At 34.9% G+C, this 25988-nt stretch overlaps 1 long non-coding RNA gene across 1 annotated transcript in view; it reads left to right on the plus strand.

Annotated features, from left to right (window-relative positions):
• Window positions 1–25988, plus strand: part of LOC127845864 (uncharacterized) — a 34983-nt gene that overhangs the window by 2301 nt on the left and 6694 nt on the right. Inside the window, exons 3-12 of the long non-coding RNA XR_008033441.1 lie at window positions 190–342; window positions 1864–1956; window positions 9799–9974; window positions 10250–10344; window positions 11860–11998; window positions 12579–12710; window positions 13900–13936; window positions 14298–14379; window positions 14526–14710; window positions 15516–15615. This is a non-coding gene — a long non-coding RNA (uncharacterized LOC127845864). The remainder of the gene's footprint in view (window positions 1–189; window positions 343–1863; window positions 1957–9798; window positions 9975–10249; window positions 10345–11859; window positions 11999–12578; window positions 12711–13899; window positions 13937–14297; window positions 14380–14525; window positions 14711–15515; window positions 15616–25988) is intronic.

Consider the following 25988-nt stretch of genomic DNA (forward strand, 5'->3'; position numbering starts at 1 on the left):
GTGATTCCACCTCAGTAAAGTAGCTTTCATTAATAGTTATTTTCGACAATCACATTATTGTAATATATAGTATATACAGTTGGCATTTCGTGTGTAAATTGATTCTATGTGACTATGTTTGACCTCTGTTTATCGAGCGAGCTTTCTTCCATTATGGTATTCTCTCATGTGAAGTCATGGTCATTTCAGGTGACAAGATGAGCCGACGGTCAAACAGGTCGGGTCTGTACATGGATTCCGACGAGGAAAGAAGGACGCTGTTTATCAACGAAAAAGAGGAGACAATCATCCAGCAGTGGCGGCAGATGGAAGCCAAGACACAAAACGCCGTGTTACTAGCAGGTATATGACGTAGGCAGACTGTTTAATCACCATCATCAGCATCATCATCATGATCATCATCATCATCATCACCACCACCACCACCACCATCATCATCATCATCATCACCAACATCAACATCATCATCTTCATCATCAACATCATCATTATCAATATCATTATCATAATCATTATCACCGTCATCATCATCAGTAAGTCAGTAAAAAAAAAATTATCCCCAGAAAATCTTCGATGCGTGGCTAACGAGATGTTTAATCCGATTTCACTGCAAAAGTCAAATTGATGTTGCTGCTGCGTCATTCTATGAGGACACGCAATCCAATGAGCCTCGTTCTTGGAAAACTGGGCTTCATGCATATCTGTTAGGTGCAGACAAGATAAGCTTGTGCAATCCGGACGACACTTGACGTAAATGGATAAAGCCCAAATTTCACAGAACGCGACTAAATTGAAGTTTTTTTTACCGATCAAGGACCGTTTCATACAACGTTTTCACCACGTCTCCTCAATTGCGTGTCAAGCGTTGCAAAATTCAATGTTTGCATATATGTTTGTTGTATATTTGTGTATATTTTTTCTACATTTCCATGTTCATGTGGTACACTTGTATATACATGTTATATAAAGCAATATATTTGTATATATGTATATGATAAAATCCTATATATCTACGAATAATGTGTGTTGTACAATTTCATGTATGTTTTCGATATTTTCATTTATGTTTTGTAAAACACGGTCATATAGGTAAGGTTACACTAATTCCAAATTCCTCTGTGTCGCATTATAAAACTTCAAACTGTAAAAGAATTTCATTGCCTTGAATACATGTCTAATTTTGCTAACATGGTTTCACTTAAAAGATGGATCATATTCAAATGAAAAATATCTGATCGCACATTCTAAGAAACTATTAATCGCCTAAATGCGAGCACTCTCGGCAAACAAGGTTGCGTGCGATTTCGACAAAAACATAGCACTTCAATTGTATGATGTGCACTTCATTTTGGTGTTTGGTTCATGAAAATCGGCCAAGTAGTCGAAAATTTATTTGCTTATATCTGTATTGGGCGCGTGGCCAATTCACTGAAACACTATCAATATGTCATAAAACAACAATTTTCATCATTTTGACATAAAAAATCTGATTGATGACATATGTTTTGGTCAAAGTGATTAAAAATGTTGTTTTATGACACAGTCCACGGTATATGCCCGATTCTTGAGTCACATAGACTTCAGCCCTTATCAGCAATACAATAATGGTCTGTAGCTGTTCATGAAATAACAGATAAGATAAGAAAAGATAGTTTATTGAAGTCTCATCATCATGTACATAGTAAAACATATACAAAATAACTTTAAAACACAGTACATAAATGCCTCTCATAACTGACTTATAAGAGACTATATATATTCTAAAATACATTTCAACGATAATAGCCAAAACTGCTGAGATTGACCCTCGGAGAAGGTTTACCAGAGAGAGTGTTTTAATGCCTCTGACCACAAATTTTCCAGATAATCCAAACATCTGCATCATTTTGTGAGTGAGTGGTTGTGTGTGTAGTGAGATGTGATGAGTCCATAACCTACAACCTACTATTCAGATATGTAAGTAACTGTTTGATCATGTATTTTGAGGGATATAATCTTTCTTAACCCATTTAGTCCTGGTGACGCCTTGGGTAATTAATTCATTAACTCATTCATTCCTGAATATTGATAGATACATTTGAAATCTCATGAAGATGAATTATCTAAAATGTAAAAAATAATTAGGCGATTCGCATAATGTTTGTTTAGTCTTGAAGATTTTTTAAAATTATTCTTGATGCACATATTGGCAAAAGAATCTCTAACATAACTGGTCATTTTAGCCAATTTATTAATGCGGTTCGAATTTAAAAAAGTAAAAGTTTACTGATCGAAGTCTAGCGTAGACATGACCAAACCATGAAAACCCCGTGCACATTCGCGCCTATGTCGGCTGAGTGGCCATCACTTACGTGACAACCATACTCATGAACGAACTGCACATATACCTGTTTTGTGCGGTGCGTTATGTTTAGACATACGTTCTGTGCTATACCCCGTTACGCACAGAACTGAAAAGTCTTCACACAACTAAGCTGAAAACACACCTCGTTTTGCATTGGGCAAGACTTGCGATAGAACAAAAACAAAGCATAGTAAGGTTGTTAATTAGTATACCCTCTCAAAAGTCGAACCGCAAATCAATTATAATTCAACTGTCTAGTGATAAAAAGCCTTTTTTCTAGAGAATCATCAATGTACCCATCTTTAGCCCTATCAGACTTCCATCGACCATGTCGCTTCAAACATCTCTCAGACACGCCCTCTGCGTTAGCCGTCGCAGTGGCCCCGCTTGCCCTTAAAAAATGTAGCCCCAAGTTTGAAAAAGGTACACAAATTTTTAATTTTAAAACAATGCACTCTGGTACCCGTGTGCAACTTATTTTTTTATCTTTTGATAACAAAAACAATCGTTGACCTGACCTATATGCTGGTCTAAATAAATACATATATATAACTGTGACGATTTTTGCCGGTATTTAATCCTTTAGGTTCATTATTCTTTGAGTTTTTTCCTATTATTTACACCAAAACGAAAGTGCATTTCCCGCGGGAAAGCATTCGACTAGTCGGTAAGTTCCACGCAAATAGCGTGTGTATTTTGGATTGATCATTGAATTTTTATGTACATAATTTGATGATTTAATAATACAAGTCGGTTATTAAGATGCACAATATGTATTTCATAATATAGCCACAGTATTATACAATTACTGTTTGAAACGGTAGGGTTGTGTTTACATGAAATAGTAGGGTGATGTCTTTAGCAAGCGGGTCACGTGGTATATATATCAGTATATAAAGCGCTGCTCTTATGGGGAGCAAGCAGTCTGCGTTCGATCGTCGAACAGTTCATAACGTTAAATACGTTGTAATAATTAGAGACCTTATACCATTGAAATTATCTGGGACTTTGGATGCTTTTTGAGTAGAAGTGACCCAAGCAACTTTGCGCAATACACCATAGCTTGCTGGGTAGCTTCAATAGAGACTCATACCTTTGTCCGGGTCACAGGTTTTCATTGGTGATATAAGACGGTGCACGTGTCAGGTCTCGTAGGTCAGCCTGAGTCTATCAAGCTACTGAGTGTCGCTTGTACAACACTGACCGATTGTCTTCCTTGCATAACGCAGAGGGGGGACATTGATTGTCTTCCTTGCGTAACGCAGAGGGGAGACACTGCAGACTCGTTGCAATAGGTGTAAGACACCAGGGGTGACCCAAGTCACCCAAGACACCCTAGGTGATCCAAGTCAACCCAAGTTGACTCAAATCACCCCAAGTTGACCCAGTGCAAGTCAACTCAAGACGACCCAAGTCGACCCAAGTCGACCCAAGTCAGCCCAAGTCGACCCAAGTCAACCCAAGTCGACCCAAGTCAACCCAAGTCGACCCAAGTCGACCCAAGTCAACCCAAGTTGACCCAAGTCAACCCAAGTCGACCCAAGTCAACCCAAGTGATCAAAGCAATCCAAGTCGCACAGGGCATACGGAACCGGCTTGTATAGAGGCAAATTATATTATTTGTTTATCAAATCACACGGCTAAGGAAAGCCCGAGGAAAAGCCATTATATATATATCCCGAAGGAACGGTAGACACGTTACATAACCAATAACTGGTTTGAACAAAAACTCATTTGATTCATTTGACCAATATGCTAATTACATATTTTTTTATAAAACGCCATATGGGGAAGCTGTAGATGTACATTTTGCAATAATAATATCCGAACCATTCATATACATGCCGGTATTGTTATGGTGTACATTAATATTCAAGTGATCAGATTTCAATTGTAGGTCATTACAACGAAACTCACTTAATTTGTTAATATGCGTGATACATGTACCTGCATACCCAAAAATGATCAATCAATGAAAACAGTGGAATCTCCATATATCAAGCATAATGTTTGTATCATCTCTAATGAAAGTACATGTACATGATTCATCTTTCTTTTGAGCTGGTTTGAAAACACACACGCTTTGGAGCTTCTTATAATTGTTTGCCACATCTTCCGTTGGATCGTGTACACTATTAATAGAATGAATCCATTTAATACTATAAAACACAGATGTAAAAACGTTATTAGATTTCCCTCGATCCATCAATTGAGCCAAGTGCATTGCTACTGATATATTTAAGGCTGGCATGGCGACTGTATTTTCTTCGCAGTATTTGAAATGTTCAAATGAAGATTTTTTTCACCGTATTGTTTGCTCTTGATTGTTCTGAGGAATTAGCCATTCTGTCATCTCATCTCTGCGAAGCCCATGCAAGCCCGCGTCCTCTAATCGCTCCTTCAGAGTACCTCTCAAAACATTTCCTGTCAAACATATGTGCTATACGTCAATAACTGTATTGTGATATGCATCTTAACGCTATCTTATTAAATGATAATCCATTTTTACCAAAACAACCTGGAATCATACAGTCTCTACCAAACCTTTTGCAATATTTTACAATATCTCTAAAATGTCCGTAGGACAAATCAACATTAGCCAATAAGGCAAACTGCCCCATTTTGGGACAACAAGGATGGATTTTCCTCTCCGATATCCTCTTATTGGTGCAGTTCGATACCAACCTATGTTCGGATCCAACCATTTTACATTGCCTCTGTTCATTGAACCCACTATCGCGAATTAAAATTTCTGCATTTATTGTTTACATGCGATGCGAATCTATCAACTGAATGATTTACATATGGGCATCTAATGCTATACCATAGCATGATTTTATCCGCCAATCGTAGTGTTATCTATTCCGGATATAATGTTATACATATTTAAATCTAAAGCTATTTTATGAATATACTTTTTTCGACTAACATTTAGTAATATAGAGCTCTATGTCCACTTCCGAGGACCATAGCAAACTCTTTCTGCTCACTTCCGGGAGCCATAACATACCTTTTCTAGCCGTATGCAAGGCATTTTCTTGATCATAAGAAATGTTACTTACGTCATGCTGAACGACGGAATACTTATCCGGTTTCTCTTGAAAACCAACTTCCGGTTGCTTACTGTCTTTACTTAATGTTAAATCACAATCTGCATTACCTGTTTTGTTTATAGCAACCCTGGCATTGTACCACCGTGTTTTGTACTGTGTAATATAGTATTCCGTTCCCGGAATACCTTATCTCTTTTCGTTAATAATCTGTTCACTTCCGGGAACAGGTTGCTCTTTTCCTTAAGCTCATTTGCATTCCAACTGTTCTCATATTCGTGTCTTAAAGACCGTGATTACATACCTTTACTGTCTTCGTCAATGGAATAAAACAATTTTTTTTTATATAATAATCGTTAACCTGACTAATATTTAATTTTGCCTATCTACATTAAAGCTACAACTTTCTATAAAACCATAACTTGTGCTACTTGCATCAGCAAATATATTAAACAAACACACCTGATTGTTTTTGAAATCTTTTCCACTGATGTTTAACTGCATCGTGTTTTCTTTCCAGAACGTAAGTTCGGAAATAGCCTTCTCCGTTACAATAACGGGAGCTTTCCAACTTGATCTGGCATTTATGCAATTGTATATATGTATTGTATGCAACCTAACGTTATTTCCAATTACACTCTGAAAGGAAATGATCTGCCCTACCATCCTAGTTACGAATCTTATTAGTACTACTTTTTCTTTCGTTTGATGAATTTGATAAATCGTCGAATCATTACTTTTTTCTAGCCTAGCCACTCTGTTTTCAGTTAAGAACAACTGATTTTATGCATATCGATCACATGTCCGAGCATGAGATTCTTCTCTGAGAAGGAATCAAAATACATTTATCTTCGGCCAATTAACATCCAAACTTGTCGAGTCACTTGCATATAATGCTTTTTCATATTCTACATTGTGATGTATACCATCAGCCAAAAGCATATAACTATTTTAAGTCAATTTGGCGTTAGAAATTCTTTTACACCTCTTTTTAGTTTTAGTGAGTTATAATAAATATATGATCGGCTCTATAGTGCCGAATAGAAGCTTATAACAACCCAACACTGCCTGTTATTTTTTTAGAGCTAAAACCAAATTTTCCGTGAATGTATCAATGTCATGATACGCTCCTTTAATCTCGAAAGTAGGAAAAATAAATAAATAATAATCTCAAATATATCGAGGCTTCCCATTCTTATTAAATACGACTGTTAGCGTATTAACAACATGTTAAATGCCACGTGGGCTTTTAGTCTACTTACCGACGAACTTCCGGTATCAATTTCTATACTATGATATTTTTTATCAATTTTTATTCTAGGATCCTTTTGATCCATTGCTACTTTAAGCTCTTTCTGTACGTTACCGTTTTCCGACGGAAAAGTAAACATAACTGCAATTTACTACATCTAAAATGTACCAACTATCAGTAGCCTCCTACAGCTTGGCCACATGGGCATTCGTTCTTTTTACCGGCGAACTTCCGGTATAATTTCTATACTATGATATACTCCGTAACGCACAGAACTGAAAATTCCTAGTCTGGCTGCACCATCTGTGCACCATCACAGCTACTTTGATTGACCGTAATAATGATAATAAACACTCAATGGCTAGCCGGATTCTCCAGTGAATATGCCACGCGTCCAACACCTGTGGCTTAAATCAGTGCATGTACAATTCATCGCTGCTTCTCGCTGTAGAGTACAGTACATAGATTTTGAACAATGTATCGAGTCCCTGGAAAGCAAGTGAGACTGCACGATTTTTATATGTGTTAAATTGTTATATATTGATAAAAATATGTTACAATAACACAAAATAGTCAAGAAAAATTATAGGTCTACATTGAAGACGAATTTCATAAAATGCTGCAAAGACAAATTAGCGCCCGAGCCGATTGTGACGAAGATATTTCGTACATATTTTCCTACAATAACCGAAGAATTCGTCTTTTTATTAGGATCGGAGTTCGTGTTCGTGTGTCCAATAATAGATATCTTAACAGGAAATTAAAATGATCCGTAAAACAAAATTGTGTCTTTGTGTTGTATGAAGGAATCTGCACTAAAACTAAATTTAGATTCACATCGTACATGCATCATAAACATGCTGGCGAATTCGACTGTACAGACATTTTCAATTTCAGAATTCAATATCTGGCTTATTTCGCATTTTTCTACACATGTTCTTCTTAACTTTTATTTTAATTTATATTGAAATATATGTATAATAAGTTTTTTTCACATTTTATATAAATTCATAAATATTTGACAAAATCGTGCGGTCTCACTTTTATACGCTGTCGAGGAGTATTTTTCGGGTACTGGGTTTCTGTCAAAAACGTTTCGCATCATATCTATTGTTAGGACATTAGGTCTTACTTGACTCATGCAAAATGGTAACAGAAACACATCCTTGTTTTGAAAACACATCCACCAGATACAATAGGCTATAATATAACGTTTTGACCATGAATAGACAACTACATCAGATAAGCACAGTCTGCGGTCTATACTATATTGTGAGTGAACGTCAACAACTCAAGCCCCAGGTAGAGATTTAAACTCACTAATACGTAAAAGTACATTTGAGACATCGAGCTGCGAATGAGTAAGACTGGCAAATTATGGAATTGCGCAAGTACATGAGAAACGGCTTTGTTTTGAGTAGTAACAATAACTATGCTGAAACTGCGTAAACTCAAATTTTATCATGTGAAAACCGTGCAAATTATTGCAGTTCCAAGCATTATTTCTCATAATGATGCAGTTTTATTCTTATTTTAATGTATTTGTGTATTAATTATGAATTAGTTTGATACATTTATTCATTTTATATAGAAAAATAAACTTAAAAGTTGTGTTTACTTGTCCAAAAATATTAAAATAATGATTTTTCATGATAATAAACACGTATAATGGTCAGGGTATGTTAGATGTGATTGGGTCCCTTAAACACAGACATTTGAAAATTCAGCTAAGGGCTGAGGGACTCAGTTCCGATTTCTCTGCCCAAGTTATCATACAATGCCAATTGAGTTTCCATCTCTTTTTTTGAAACGAGTTATACAATAGATGGCTAACTTTCTAAGTGTCGTTTTTTTACTACTATTTAGGAGTCTAAAAAAATTGTACATACTAGGTCGCTTGTAATAGAATTCTGGAATATACTTGATCCTTGCTTCTTGGTATTGCGGACATATTAGTATAAAATGGTACTCATCTTCGATATCGTTACAGTCACATAAGGGGCGTATTCTTTCGTTCCTGTCAATATGATGGTGTCTGCCTGTTTTGATTAACAATTTATGGGATGAGAAACGCATGTTGGCAATAATCCGTCTGTGTTTTTTGTTTTCAATTAAATATGAATACGGCGACCTTTCAAATGTAGGTTTCAATTCTTTATACATATATAACGATGTTGACGAATCAATGTTAGTTAAATTGATGTGAATGACTAAATATGTAAGCAAGTGAGTGAGTAAATTGTCGAGTGAATGAAAGATCCAGTGACCGATTTTTGCGTGAACAAATGATTGATTGATTGAACGTGTGAGTGAGAGAGGAAGGGAGTGAAGGGGGGAAATGGAAGGATGAGCGGATGAAAATGGTAATAACATTAACCCGTCTGAGTTGTGACCCAAGGTCAGTATTGTCTGAATATGTGAAGTTACATGTATTAAACTATTACACGTCGTCATTTTAATGATTTAACCGTTTAAATAATTTTACACATATTTTTGTTAATTAAGAATCACCATAAATTGATTTGAACGTAATGAAAAATGTTCAACCTTTGAACTTAAAACCTTTCGGCGACCAGTAAATTCGCCCAACCTTTGGGCGACAAAATCAGCCGAAAATTGGCTGAGAAAATGAATTAGTATAGCCCATTGATTAAACCAGCAATACGCGCTATATGTCATAAAGTATATCATTATATCTCAACATAAATGACTTCACAGGATAATTTCAAAGAGATATATCAATATTGCAAAGTATATGAAATAAAAATGTTAATGGTGCCTAAAGCTTGTTTTCGACATATACATATTTTATTGAAAATACAAGATTATTTCCTTAAACGCCTAAATATTTTACAAAATCAAACACCCCCTACCTTATTATGATACAAACTATTATAAATTAGTTGAAAAAGACATTTGCATACTTAATAAGAAAAATATTACGAAATTACTTTTGGGCGACACGGTATATTACCATAGGGCGACAATTGTCGCCCAAAGGTTTTCACATTGTTACCTAAGGGTTGCATTTGTATATATTGTATATATATATATATATATATATATATATATATATATATATATATATATATATATATATATATATATATATATATATATATACATATGTGCACAATATTCCCGTCGATAAGGCGGTGCTGTTCAAAGGGTAATATGAGCCGTCGGAGCCGCCAGAGACGCCGAAGCCGTCGGAGCCTCAAGAGCAGTCGGAGCCGTCGGAGTAACTTAATTTGAAGGAACACGTACCACGTGACTATTTACTATATAAAGGACTTACTGAGTACGGAATGTTAGCAGTCAAGAACCAGTAAAGAACAGTGAAGTTTTTGCATTTAGTTAAAATTTACATCATGCTAATTCGTTTACGGAATATTAAAAAATATTAAATAACAAAACTATTAAAATGACTTGTGTCTTATTTGGAAATAAATAAGTTTCTCCAATGTGGTGAAACAGAAAATTTACAGTTCACAAAAAATATAAATATTCACCACAAACACAATCTTTATAAGTAAGACCATTTTTGTAATGATGTATACGAACAGTCCGTCGGTATAAATGCACAATATTTTTTATTGGCAGGATCAACGTGCCATCATACAAACAGTCATTTGCTGGCAGGATGGTTCCCAGAATGCGGTGCACTGCAGCAGGCCTGGTGTGTTACACCACGCGGTGTATGTATTCTTTCCTCTTGCAACCCATATGTTTTATTTTCCTAAATAACACGGCAGCTTCTTAATTACATACCACTTTCATTTAAATAAATAACCCACTCATATCCACGAATCTCCCAATAGCTTGTATTTAGTACCTGATTTTCACTTTAATCCCATTAACAAAAATCCACTATGTTCGAAAATTGTATAATGAAACCCTTAAGTTTCAAAATTGTTGTCTATTGCTGACAATTTGACAGGACCTTTAAACATATTTTGGCATGTTTTGCAATGAAATTATTTAAATTGATGAATGTGTTCCATTATAAAACTAAAATAAAATTAAAGACAAAGTAATCTCCACATTGTCTCAAACCGTTGACTCTTGGATTAAAAGTATAGTGCTTTAATCACTCGGCCATCCATGCTTAAATTGTATTAGAATTATTTTAAACATAAAATAAGAATCCTCAAAGTGTCATAAAATATAACAATAGAAACATAACTTTCCAAATTATACAGATGTTTAGCGTTTGTATTGCTTTATAACTTTCAAGTTTTTAAATCGCCAAAAGATTTTTATAATAGATATTTAGAGCTGATGCCTTGCAAAGAACATAATACAACGAACATTTGCAAATCTTAAAAAAATGTTGTAATTTTGTCAATATGATAAGGTCCCTTTAATATCCATCCACTTTATTTCAATCATTCTAACTGCAGCAAGGTAATAACATACTCAAATATGTCCCTACGTTTCACTGCAGCCCTTTTATTTTCAGACCATAGTATGGCCCATGATTTCTATGAAGCCCTTTAAATTTCATTTCGGAAATTATAATTACATACAACGTTTTAACTAATAGTCTAAATGAATCTCTTTTAATTTAAGATCTGAATACTAATCTTGGATTTACTATAGCCCCGTTGAGTTCGGAACTGATATGTCTCATTTCACTGCAGCCCTTTCAATTCCAGACTTTCCATGTCCAACAGTCGCTTTGCAGTTTTATTTATTTTAGGCCTTAATATGTCCCTTGCCTTACGTTAGCTCTTTTAATGTTTAATATGTCAAAGAGTGTCACTGCAACCCTTTTAATAACAGATCATAGCAAGTTCCCTGGCCTCACCACAAAATAATGTACTGTCACTGCATGGTATTGATGTCACCTCTTGTGTTATATGTTTATCATTTGTACTTCAGATTAAAGCACTGACTTAAACAAGACTAGTATTAAAGCAACTAAAATGTACAAAACTAGTACGTTTGTATGTCATTTTGCTTAATTATGAATGGCGTCCCATAAAAAAGGCAAAATATTGCAATTCCATCATGCTTCAAGTATAAATAGCTCAAGTTTGGTTTCTTATGGTTGCTTAACCAGTTTGAATTGATCCAACAATAGGCTTTGGATGTTTCTTTTATTCTTGTAATGACATCCCACCTCGAGCTGCAAGGACATTATTTATTTTAATAATATTCAAATAAGATATGTTTTCTGCATATTGATGTGATGTGTAACTTTTTTAAAGCACTGTTAGCATCCTGATGTCCACTGTTGAGGACTTGCAGCACTTAATGTCCGTGTTCCACTACTGGAGACGGAGGAAGGTGTTATAATAGAGGTTAAATTGCGAGAAATTTTCAACTGATAACAATTAGGGATGAAAGGTGAACTCAGAATAATGTTTGATAAATTTCAGTTTTACTTTATGCCACTTTGTGCAACCAAGATAAGTATGCTATCAAAAGTCCTATTCTTAAGCACTGAACACATCTTTCAGTTCAAGGTAGTCCTAAAGTTTTTATATATATTCCCCACACAAGCATCAAGTTTAAAACACTTCACCTTAATTTATCACCCTCAGTAACAAGATATTCCCTGTACATAATAACATGTTAACCGATATTTTTTTTAAGTAGGATATGCAGATATTTCTACACTAGTGCACATGCTTTTTAAATAGTTATGAATGCACTGCCCTACATCATTCACATGCCTTTGCCATGCAAAGGTTCATAAATATCTCTCTTAATGGTTTACATTACTTTAACTCTTCCAAATTGTTCCTTGAACAGTATATGAAACAGTATATCATATAAAATAGTAATAACACAATTAAATGCTCATGATATGACCAAGTATATATATAAGTCACCAAACTCAAGATTAAAGTATCAACGTATTGCATTTGATTATGCACATTTCGTTACTCACTTCTGTAATTGAAACATTTCGTCTCACTTTCAGATGGCAAACAAGCTAATGGACATGTTGAACAAAATTCACAAGAGGGCCAGAACCACTGTACGGAAATTAATCTAATATCAGAAAGGACATCCTGACCATCAGACTCATGATTTTACAATATAAAATTTGAAGGTTGACCATTATTTCGCGATGCCTCTGTTTTTATTTCCCGGGTGTAAACTGATACCGGGAAGCCTGAAGGCATATATCAACTCGCCTCTATGTCCTGTCATTTCCACTATATAATAAACGTTCTTTTGCACTTAAGCCGTGATTCTTCCATTAAAGTCTCAGCACATTCAGATCACCAGCCTTAATTTTGACCATGACATATAACTTATTTTGGACCAAGACTTATTCATATTGACCAATACATCGATACTGCATAGGGACATTAGCCTTAATTAAATGCAGCGTCGTGTTTGCGTTGTTTATCCCATAACATGCCACAGCTCAGATCTTTCTTTGTAGTTTCGTTACAATTCATACAAAAATGTGAACAATCACTTTTGGGTGAGTCAAACTTAAAGAAACAAAATCATGAATGTCATTTGATGATAAAGATTTCTGGACTAACCACAATTTCTACTATTCAGATATTAATAGAATTGTAACAGGTTTCAAGTATTAAATGAGCAAAGTAATATAATTATATTTCTGGATCAAGTAAATTAGTTGAACTATTAAACAAAGATCTTTAACGGGCTGCACTGACCAAAAATGTTGCCACCACTTTATTTTGCTACTTAAAAAGATGCTGTACTTAAGGCCTTTCTTGTCAGAACTTCAAAATAGTTATCACCATTATATTGAATACAATACGTTTTCTTAATACAAACTGAGCATAATCAGTGTAAATTGTTAAAAATGTCAACAAATGAGTGATTACAGTATAATGGAATATAATTTTAAAAGATAATTGAGAGATTTTGACAGTTTTGAGCCAAAAAGTCACATTTTCAAATTATGTAATGTTTTTTTTCATATATTGTGTCATTTATATTTGTTAACATTTCAGTGTCAAAATTGTGAAATGGTTGGAAATTGCCGTTGTCTTGGAAGTAAAAGCCGCAAGCTTTACTGTAAAGAACAACGATTTAACCAAAAAACAATCAAGACATTTTCGTGAAAACCATAAACTCATTACGAGTTTGAAACATTTATGCAACTAATTCAGACTATTAACATTTCCTCATTTAAATATAAATGCGTTTTTAATAAATATTGTTTTATTTCAACCTGAAACCAGCAAACGCCTCCCCCCTCCTCTTATAGCCTTATTGTTTTGAAATCACGATTTATCTATGTATTTCCCTCTAAGATGCAGAGGAGATTGCAGCAGACATGGAGGTTTCCCCGTAAGAGACTCCTATTTTCGGTGAAAGATCAAGTTCAGAGCAACAAACTAGTGGGGACTCCACTCCTCTAAAGAGGAAGAGATTCAATATGAAAGTTCAACATCATTATCATATAGAAGCTTTTTCGTTTCGGTAGATTGTTTTAATTTAAATTGACGAGTTATCAGAGAAATTGATATTTTCAGCCACGATCACAATTGAATTATAATAAAAAGAAAACATAACACATAGTCTTTTTATTTAATGCACTTTTTATACAGTTAATGTACAGTCAAGACATCAAGGCATTGAGAATTTCACTTGAATAATGTGGTGAAAATTTATTTTATATCCAATCTTGTATTTTCATTGTTGAAATCAGTATCACTGATGATCACTTACCTATGGACGGAGAAAGCAAGGTATTAAGAGTTAATCCCTAACCTTGTCAGCCATTCAGAAAGGTATTGAATCTGGAATAAATTTCAAAAATAAATTTAAAAAACATTTGTGGCGTTTTGGGATGTTAAAAATATGCATCAAACATGAAAATATATAACAAATATTTATTATAATCTTTTCCATAGGAAAACCTGTGTATGTATTTCAGGCAAAAAGGCAAAGAGAGTGAGACAGACCCAGTTGGAGAAAAGATAGGAAGAGTATGTATCTAGATGAGACAAGGAAACATCACACGTATAACAAGCCTGTGCAAAACCAATAACTTAATACCAAACCTTAAATTATGTACAGGCCAATACACATCAGAATCAAGTAAAAGAAAGCCGCCAATTGGTAAATTGTTTCATGAGCATGGAGATTTAAGCATCTACTTAATGTACTTACTAGTGCAACTGACATTTTGTAATTTGTTCAGGAGGGCGGATTTTCTAAAATACAATAAGGCAACAAATATTATTTTTTCTATTCAAAATATTTCATTTGTTAAATTAAGGTTACGGCCCCTATCTTGAGCATTTATTGTTTAAAAAAGAAATCTGAATTTGTTGGATTTTTTTCCAAACGCCAAAATCGTTTTTTGCATCTCCTGAAAATTTTACGAAATGTCAGTAACACTACGTTTTACATTCCGAAAAAGACATTGTGTTCGCTCATGTCATTTTGGAACATTTTGTAAAAACATTATTTTTACCAAAAGGTTGTCTTATTATTTTAATAGTTGACGTATGTCATCAAAATATAAATAACAAGAGATGCGTTTGTCAGAAACACCATGCCCCCTACGGCGCCGCTTTGATACATGTTTATTTACCTTTGACCTTGAAGGATGACCTTGATCTTTCACCACTCATAACGTGCAGCTCCATGAGATGCACATACATGCCAAATATCAAGTTGCTATGTGAAGGGACATAGAAGTTATGAACATTTTTTGAACCTAAACGCGAAACCTAAACGCGTGTGACGGAAGGACAGACGGACAGACAGACGGACAGACGGACGGTCCGATCACATCTATGCCCTCCTTCGGGGGCATTAAAATGGAATAAAGTAAAAATGAATAAAAATGTCAGTTACATTACTTATTTATTACTTTGACTATACAATGTATTCACAAAAATATTATTTTTTGTTCTAGGAATACAATAGAGCTTCTCAAAACATTACTAACGGAAAGTCTTAGAGAGAACAGGAGGACACTTATCTGTTTGAAGGACACACAAAACAACAACATACAGGTATGGAAATTCAGTTCTCACTTGACTGCTCAGTAAAAGAAAGGAAATAATTGTATGTTGTCCAAATTGGTGTTTATATCTGACCCTTAAATAGCTGATACACTCCAATATTACACGGATGACGGGGTCAAATTCACAAGACAGCGTTATGAACGAATTCGCATTATAAGTTCTGAGCATTCATAAATTATTGCAAGGTTGTGTTGTCATTCGCCAATACAGGCCCATAAACCCTACCGTATTGATAATTGTATACAAACCACTTTTTATGCCCCCGAAGGTGGGGCATATAGTGATCGAACTGTCCGTCTGTCCGTCTTTCCGTCGCACTTTGCGTTTAAGTTTCGAGAAATGCTCATAACTTCCATGCCCTTCAGATAGCAACTTGATATTTGGTATGCATGTGTATCTCATGGAGCTGCACATTTTGAGTGGTGAAAAGTCAAGGTCATCCTTCAATGTCAAAGGTAAAAAATACAAATCCAAGGGAAGTAATAAGCTTTAAAGGGAGATAATTATCTGTACCTTCCAAATGATAAAAATAAAATAAAATAAATCAAAGCGGCACAATAAGGGGCATTGTTTTATTGACAAACACATCTCTTGTTTAATGTGCATATATATCCGATCATCCTATATTATGACGTTTTATGTGTTTAAGAATTTCATTAACACAAACATTTTTTCGGAAGTGTAACATGAATAGTGTAATATAGGACAGCGGTTTCATACGGCACTGTTCAGACTTAATTGTAATAAAATTAATGGATGAGTGACTTTAAATTAGATTGAATGCCCCAGGATACAAAAGCAATGTTTTATTTCGTCATACTTAGTCATGCAAAAACGTTCTTCCCGGGAATTTCCTGAAAATCGCGCTAAAATGAAAGTGATTGTTTTTTAATAAATACCCTACGTATTGATTGCATATGAAATGTTTCGTTGCCTGTTGCATTTTAATTGCATTTTAGCAGACCATTACGTGGGCTCCACGCAAGACTATTGTAACTTACTATATATTATATAGTGAGTTACGATAGTCTTGCGTGAAGCCCACGATTATTTAATTAATTGGCGTCGCACTGGAGTGCGGCGACTAGTATGTAATGCGTTTTATTCGCTTATGGGAGGAGAAGTTATTTTACTGATCAATGTATATATTTTTGTTTAAAGAATATCTTGCAAAGTGGTGATTTTTTTGTGTAAATTAGTGTAAATAAGTACTGCATTAGTGCCTATTACATTTATTACAACATGTATTGCCAATAATGCAAAGCTAATTGTTTTAATTAATAACTGATCACAGGGGAAAGATCACAGGGACTGGGCAAATACGCGAAACTTTCTGGTTTTGTATAAAAACAAAACATAATCAAAATATATTTATTTTGTGGTTTTTCTAACAAAAGCGCACACTTTTGCTGTTCGAAATTTGGTTAACGCGTATTTTCTTCAATTTTACAAGACGACAGCGATTACACGGTTTATTGCTTTATTGATAACCGTTACACTACAGTCACTTATTAAGGCAGTAGGTGTCTAGTGAGATCGGGAATAGTCGGTCGATATCGCCGTATTCGGAAAGCGTTTCGGCTATAAGCGATATCTCCGGTAAAGTCCGGAAATAATACTTAATGCACGAAATAAATTTGTTTTGTTTTTAATTTAAGAGTTAACTTTGCTTATCTCTTTAAGATTTAATAACTATACAATGCAAATATAAGTTAAATTAATTCGTTTCATAATAATTTGTGTTCCTGACGTCACGGTTGTTGACATCATCTTAGCAAAATGAAAGTTCGAAATAAAAGCGAGCAATTTGCAAAATCGAAAAAGAAGCAAACACCGATCAACAACGGTGTGTTCGATAACAATTATTCATTTACCGAGTTCCGCGATGGCGATTTGTGTGAAAATGACTCACATAAAAGCTATTCGCATTTGCTAAATGGCGTGAAAAGTGTAAGAAGAAGTGGGTGGGGGGATGCAAGAAGATTGATTGACTCGTTGAACTAGAGGTTTTGCTAAACAAATTACAGTACGGTCAGTTTTGTAATCTGTGTCCAATTCCTTTGACAATACATAGCATTGTTGGCGAACTACAAAATGGCCTCAGTGGTCATTTGTACGTTGTTTGTGAAAACCCTGACTGTAGTAAAGTCAACCATGTTGCTTATGGAAAGCAGCACCATCTCAAGATCAGTGGAATGCCATGCTTTGACGTTAATACCAAGCTTGGAAAAGGTACGCATGTCTTCTTTTTTTCAACCGGCCATTTCTATCAATGTTAAATCATTGTACAATTGCCATTGATCTTTGGACTTCTTACACATTTTCAGACCCCTTAAAATTCCAAGTGTCATTCCCAGTGAATATTTGTTTATCGTGTAATATATAAGGACATATTCCGGTGTCCATCATATTCAGTTTTCAAATTTAGTTTCGCATTTGTGTTGTGAAATACAATTGATTGCTCATTCATGTTATTTAATAATGTAATGATGATACGAATGGTTTCTATGAAAATACATTGTGACGTCATTATTAAGTAACTAGTGCCTTATTTTGTTTTCATCTTCTTATCATTTTCAATTCACTTTACAGCAATGAAAGTCAGTTGGGCAGGCCGGTGAAGGTAAATAACTTCCTTACCGCTCTAAACATAACGCTTATTGCAAATATAAATCTTTATACAATGTTATTGACTATTCTGGTGCCAAATTTTAATATTTTTCTCATCAACTGTCTTCTTATTTCCTATTCCAGATGAACATGACACATATTAATAATAATTGTTTTATTAAAGGCACTGTGTTCATAGTTTGGTAAAATTACATTTTTAATCGATTTTTGATTAGAACCTCAGGGCAGGCATATTATTAAAATATGTGTGATTGTTATTATAAATATTAAAAGCTATTCCAAATATTACAATTTTTTAAAATAAATTCATTACTTTTAGTAATAAACCTTATGAAAGAGCATAGATATATTAAAAATCTAAGCTATTCATATAAATAGTGAATTCTTTTTCACAAGCGATAATTTGAGTTCAACGACTTGTCAATATGTAATGTGCTTGTTGTGCTGAAAATTGATTTTTCTCATAACCAACGATCATAAGGCGTCAGAATGAAACTTAAAGGGGTATTATAAAATTCATGAAATAAGCATTGTGTGAATTTAATTTTGTATTTCAGTTCGAGGTACAGTAATGCCTGATATTACTAAGATTGCTGCTGTGCATTTGAAGACGGGTTTTAAGTTCTCGACATATGTGAAGACAACAGTGCCAATTTCTTCCGAAGCTCAGAACACGGCCGTTAATCACGAGCGCCACCTCTTTTTTGCGATGCATTAATAAATGAACCAATGCTACTTCCGAGGTGGCGCTAATGACCGGATGTTTTGAAATTTTACGGATAATTGTAAAAGGTGAGTAGGTTTTATATGGGTTTTTTTCAAGATAATTCACATTATTTTAAAAATAGGGCAATGTAGTGCGATTCGGCGAAGATTTATTCATCCAAAATGTATAGAAATATACAAACACAACCCATTTGGAAACGTGAGGACATTTATAAGTTTTGACATGACTGGAGTTCTGAAATCAAATCGATGTCTTTTGCCCATGCTACGAGCAAATTTTCATCCGATTAACTAGCTAACGACATCAAACGACTGCGTCTAACATATACTAGTGGCTGCATGCACAAACACATTGGCGTTTTGTAGATATAATATATATTTTTGCAATTTTCCAAAAGAGGTGGAGCCAATGCAAAGGAGGTGGCGCTAAGGAAAGGAGGTGGCGATAATGCACGATATGATTTAACAGTCGTATGATGTTGTCATGAAAGTTGTTCATATATACACTTACATGTTAAATCATTTTGAACAATTGCTTTTCTATTACACCGAAGTTTTTTTAGAGCTCGATTGATTCTCATAAAATAATGACGATTTTTTTTTAATTTCAGAACGGACATGAATAAATGAATTTAAAAAAAGATATGAATGCAAATCATACACCACAAACAGCAGGCTAAATTTCCACGCCAAAAACGGTTATGTGATTGGTATGCAACCGTCGGCTTAGTTCCGTGTAAAACTTAACAGTACACCGAGTGCACCACAAATATGTACACGAGGGTTCATGTGTGAAACGATTTTCAAATAAGAGGGATTTGGGTAATCATTTTCGTCATTATCACGCCATGCAGAATTCGGCTATGTCCGAAACCTAAAACGCCCCCGCACAGCATTGCAGTAAGGGTTAAAAGAAAACGCATACATGTGATGTTTGTCAAAAAAAATGTATACTGGTAGATCCAAACGAGCCCTATATATGCACACCAGAGTTAAAGACCTGGTGAACATTTGCATTTGCCAGATTTGCGGGAAAAGGTTTGAGAAGGAATACTCACTTTCTCGGCACTTGAAAAATGTTCACAAGGATTAACTTTTTAATAGGAGCAATTTGTTTATTTATGTTATGTTGTTTTTTTCCCCTAAGTTGGGAATTATTTTCCACAGTGACGGTTATTGCATCAAGCTGTAATTACAGCTGTATATTTTATAAAAGAGTCGGAAAAGCATCTTTATGTTTTGATATTTTCTTGCATATCCTTTAATGGCTTTGATAAGTTCGTTTCCTTTTAGTTATTTATTATGTAAAGATCTAAACATCCCGTTATATAACTTTGTTCATTCATATCGCTGAACTGAATCGAAAAAGTAGTTCATTTAATTGATAACGTTTGGTTAATATTGTATGTTAATTGAACTAAGTCTTCATCGTTACCTTTTTTACTTACGATATCAAATTGTTGCTAGGCAGCGTGGTGTAACTCAATATTGTTTTCGTTACTGAAATAAAGTAAAAACATACTTTTCTGCATACATTTGTATTCACAATCCAAATCCATTTTCACCAGTCCATTTTATATTGGAGACTTAATAATAAACTGAGGCGTAAAAAATGTATGGCGTTTACTATGTACTTTGAAGTATTTGATTTCAGTACGAAGCGTTTTGTATTCAAATTTCATAGACAAAACAGTTTATAGCACAATATTTTATATATTTAGTTAAAGTATATGAATGTTTTGGTAAAAACGGGCCTGTGTATTGAAACCTGGCGATATGTAATTGTTTTGTTTGAACGTGCGGCTTGCCTAGTAGTAGAGCATTGGGCTACAAATCCGAGGATCGTTGGTTCGCATACCGACCCGAAAACGTAACTTCTGGTGGTTGGTCATGCAATTAATTCTTCATTTATTCTATCCCTGATATTAGTTGGGCAGTTGTTCGTCACGGCATAAGTAAGCGCACTGAGTACTGGTAAACCCAGGAAAAGAGTGCGTATGATAACTGACGCTCGAGAAGTCATTTCCGGCTCAGGTACTACATTAAAGTACCCCGGGTAACTTAAGTATACTACAAATGACTCGGAGTACGGAAAATATACTAAAAAGTATCCCAGGGTATGACACGGTGCCTGTAAGTGTATATTCCGTTCCCGGTGTACATATTAGTATTCTTAAGAGTACCCGGGGTATTTTAAATAGTCGCTAGGCCAACAACGACCAACCGAGACAACCGCAATTGGTGATTGGCAGCTTAGTAACTTCTTAAAGCGTATCCCATTTACATCAAATTCACAACAGAGTATCCGGAGTACCGAAAATAATCTTAAAGCTACACCGTATCCGGGATCCATTGTAGTATACTCAAGACTACTCGGGGTAATCTAAGTAGTATCTGAGCCAAGATACGTCAACGACCAAAGGAAAACCAAACTGACTGTCGTGGTAAATCTGTTTTACTGTTTAAAACGGCAAAACACTACAAAAAGAAACAAAAAACAACAAACGAAACAGTTTTAGCAGGACCTTCAAATTTGTACAGCTGACAACATTATTAAATATCTTATATATATACAGGTTAAAGTATTTTTTTAATACTGAAGTGAACAACAGTTTACTATTTGATGAATTATGCGCGTCATACAATGCTCATAACACGTATCTCAGTAATTACTTTTCATTTGCTCGCCACTAAGGCATTGCTGTCGAAGTCACGATCAACAACATGATATACATGTATGCCAATACGTTTAGAAAGCAACACATTTGCTTCGTTAACTTTGTATCCGTATTGTACTCGCATGGTTTGCTCATCCCTCACAGTGCTTAGGGTTTAAGTCTTAGACACGTATGTCCATGCGTTTACTTAAATACCCGATATCTTGTCTAAGCATATAGCTTTCCTGGGATTTGTACCTAAATGAGTTTTGTATAAGCAATCGCTCATGTCGCAATTTAATTCAAAGCCAAGTGGATTAAATTGTGATCACACACTTTTACATGTACTTGGACATTCAAAGTTTGTTTTGACGAACTCGGATGCAGTCCCCCAAACAAGCGGTTTCCCAACCAGAAAAACTTCTTTGTTGTGTCATTATATCGCATGGTTCCTACGTCTTCATAGTCAAACCATTTGACAACATTTAAAACAGTTCAAATGCAATATTGTCTAACCGAAATCGTCCACTTGATACTTAATTTAAAAAAACGACATCATTTACCCATCGAAACTTTCCTCAATGAGGATCTTCATAGCGTCGTTAAATAATGTACGAAGTGTCATCCTCCGTGACTTCCTCACACGTATTACCTCTTTCTCTTCCAAACCTGTCATATCTTTCTGACATAAAGTTTAATTTAGTTGACTACTTTACCTTTGAAAAAAAAATGGGAACCGCGTTGTCTTTCGATTGGTGGCATCAATCTTGCTCTTTAATGTAGCTGAGAGTTGAAAATGGTTATACTTCTGTTATGTGTTGTCTTACATGGAGTACTCGCGAAAACGGGTTTCAAACCAGAGTTTCTTTCAGATTATCTTTTTTGAAATTCAGGAAGCTTTCTCTTTTTACCAAGACTGTATCTTTTCCGTGAAGCAAGGACCAAACCTTTCCGTTTTCTTCACTTAAAAACTCCCATCTGTAAAAAGAGGAAAATATTAATTACCAGTGACACAATAAATGATACATCGAATGTTCTAACTTAGCGTTATATACTAATGCAGCTCGAACATAAGCAACGAGCATTGGTAAGTAGTTTTTAGTATTGACCAAATACACGTTTCTGTTTTTAAACCATTCATAAAATCAGAAATAATAAAATAACAACAGCGAATGAATAACATCAAATAAGAACACGAACATATTTACTCATTACAATTCGCCTGTTAGTTGCTTTTATTGTACGAACATTTACTTTCAGTCCTAGAACAATAATACACTTAAACTATTACATAAAATAGGTAAATTTAAAATGGCTGAAAATGTGCATTGGCGCCACCTCCTGTCCTGAGCGCCACCTCCTAGGGATTGGCTCAACCTCTTTTGGAAAATTGCAAAATTATGTAAAAGATCGGCAAGAAGCAAGTGTGTTTGTGCATGCAACAAATTGTACATGTTTACAGAAATGTTTGATGCCATTAGATATTTCTTTGGATAGACATTTGCTCGTTACACAGGCAAAATACATCGATTTTCTTTTAAAACGTCACCATGCAACAACTTAGAAAGGTCCTCACGTTTCCAAATGGGTTGTGATTTTGTCTGAACATTTTTGGATGAATAAATCTGCGTTGAATCGCACTACATTGTCCGATTTTTTAAATAATGCAAAATAAGTTGAAAAAAAAACATATAAAACCTACTCACCTTGTACAATTATTCGTAAATTTTCAAAACATCCGTTCATTAGCGCCACCTTGGAAGTAGCATTGGCCCATTAATTGATGCATCGCAAAAAAGAGGTGGCGCGCGTGATTAAGGGCCGTGTCAGAAAGTGATAGGCATCTCTGTTGATGATCATGGCATAATGCGTGTAAATGGTGGAAGTGTTGATAGTGTATCAATTGAAACTTCTCTACATGATTGTATGATGTGGATTGCAAAGTTTCCCACAGCCAATTTTGTTGCTCATAATGGGCGCGGGTTTGATTTTCTGGTTTTGGCAAGTGCATTGCTGGACACACACTGTTTTGTAATTGTGTGAGCAGTTTTGTTGACTCTTTGCTGGTTTTCAAAAATCGTATCCTGGACAGTCACACAAACCGGAAGATCTAGTGAACGTGTTCTCCAGGAAACCTGCAACGCCCACAGTGCTCCTGATGATGTTGAAGCGCTGGGATCTTTGCTTAAAACATGTAAAATTACTGACAATATGGCCCACATCTTTACTGTTACTGCAATCCATAATTCAGTTTGTTTTAGTCATGAAAAGCCTTAAAGGCAAAGAACATAGATTGTTAGACGTGCTGTTGCATAGAGGAACTCTAAAGCGACCAACAGCTGAAAACATTGCGGGATATGGACTGGCTTTTTGTCATGTGAAAGCCATATTTTATAGCTCCGGAGAGGATGACTTTAGGGATACTTTCATTGCTAAAAACAATGAGGGACTACCAAAAGTCACAAACGCAAAAAATATTTTATCTGAAGTGGTCGCTAAAATCAGTCAGTTTTTCAGTGACGAAAAGTGTCGGAACGAGATAATATGGCTTTCAAATGACACGCGGCCAGTCAAAATCACGAAATGGCTTTATACTGATACTAAATCATGTACATCTAATCTAATTGTCATTAATCTGGCTGTTTTTATTAAAATATAAGTTGTATATTATTGTGCTACATGTTTAAAGAAACATGATAACGTATACATATTTATGCTACGTTATATTGGGACAGCTTTGACATTTTGTGGTGAACTGCGCCTGTATTCTTATGTTGCCTTTTAACTTTATGTGACCTTAAAATTGTATTATTAGCTCGGCTGTTTTCGGAGAAAACTCCGAGGTATTGCCATAGCCCCTTCGTCGTTCAACGTCCGCCGTCGTGCTAAAACCTTTACATAAGCTCTAAAATAAAAGTGCTTCCACCTACAACTTTGAAACTCTATATGTACATGCACCTTGATGAGTTCTACACGCCACACCCATTTTTGGGTCACTAGGGTAAAGGTCAAGGTCACTGTGACCTCTAATATAAAACTTTAACTTTGCCTCTAACATCATAGTGCTTCCACCTACAACTTTGAAACTTCATATGTACATGCACCTTGATGAGTTCTATATGCCACATCCATTTTTGGGTCAATAGGTCAAAGGTCAAGGTCACTATGACCTCTAATATAAAACTTTAACTTTGCCTCTAACATCATAGTGCTTCCACCTACAACTTTGAAACTTCATATGTACATGCACCTTGATGAGTTCTACATGCCACACCCATTTTTGGGTCACTAGGTCAAAGGTCAAGGTCACTGTTACCTCTAATATAAAACTTTAACTTTGCCTCTAACATCATATTGCTTCCACCTACACATTTGAAACTTCATATGTACATGCGCCTTGATGAGTTCTACACGCCACACCCATTTTGGGTCTCGAGGTTAAAGGTCAAGGTCACTGTGATCTCTAAAAAAAACTTACAAGCTTTCGCAGCCGAGCGTGGCACCCGTTATGCGATGCTCTTGTTAATGTATTATTATATCAATATTAATTCAAAGTTAGCTTAATTTATTCACATGTCATGGTTTATAACTGTAGATTTTAATAAGCAGCTAGAAAAAAAAAAGAAGTGATATACAAATTTATATTAAATTCATTGTTTGAAAATGAATTGGGGTAGGCATACTTAAAGTAAAATTTCTTGAGATAGGAACAGTTAGAATTCCTGAAATTCATTCAGTATGTAGAAAATATGTTGTGTTAAATAAATATGTACAATATATCCATTTCATGACACTACAAGTGACATAAAACGTAATTAAAGTTTCTTGTCACTGAACCATTTGTTGTCGTCTTTACCATTTTGCATATATTATTGGACATCAAAGGCACACTTTTCTTTCAATGACACTTTTTTTAATTCTGTATCTACTAACAAAATCCAGTCAAGTACGTTTATTAAGTTAGTTGTCTAAATATATGTATATCCCATTACAAAAAACTATATATTTTGGATATAGGGTAAATCCATAGAAAACGCCCAACCGAGTCGAGGGGTAGGTGTATTCAACCAAGTATAAAAAAGTTGACCGGCTGGTACAAAGTTTTACAATTTTGCAATTAGTTGTGATATACAATTGACTATGTGGAAATAATAACAAAGAGTGTTTCTGGAAAAGTAGGCTCCCACTACCTTAATATCTTAGTTAGAAGGTGATTTTTTAAGTGGTTCCGCGCTGGCTTCACATGTGAGAGGTCCAAGGTTTGAGCCCCAGTAGAATTAAATTATTTTACTTGTGTTCTATGTTAACTTTTTGTTTTGATGTAGACATTTTAGTTTAAATAAATAT

Source organism: Dreissena polymorpha, chromosome 9 (assembly GCF_020536995.1).
Source record: "Dreissena polymorpha isolate Duluth1 chromosome 9, UMN_Dpol_1.0, whole genome shotgun sequence".
NCBI classification, from domain to species: Eukaryota; Metazoa; Mollusca; class Bivalvia; order Myida; family Dreissenidae; genus Dreissena; species Dreissena polymorpha.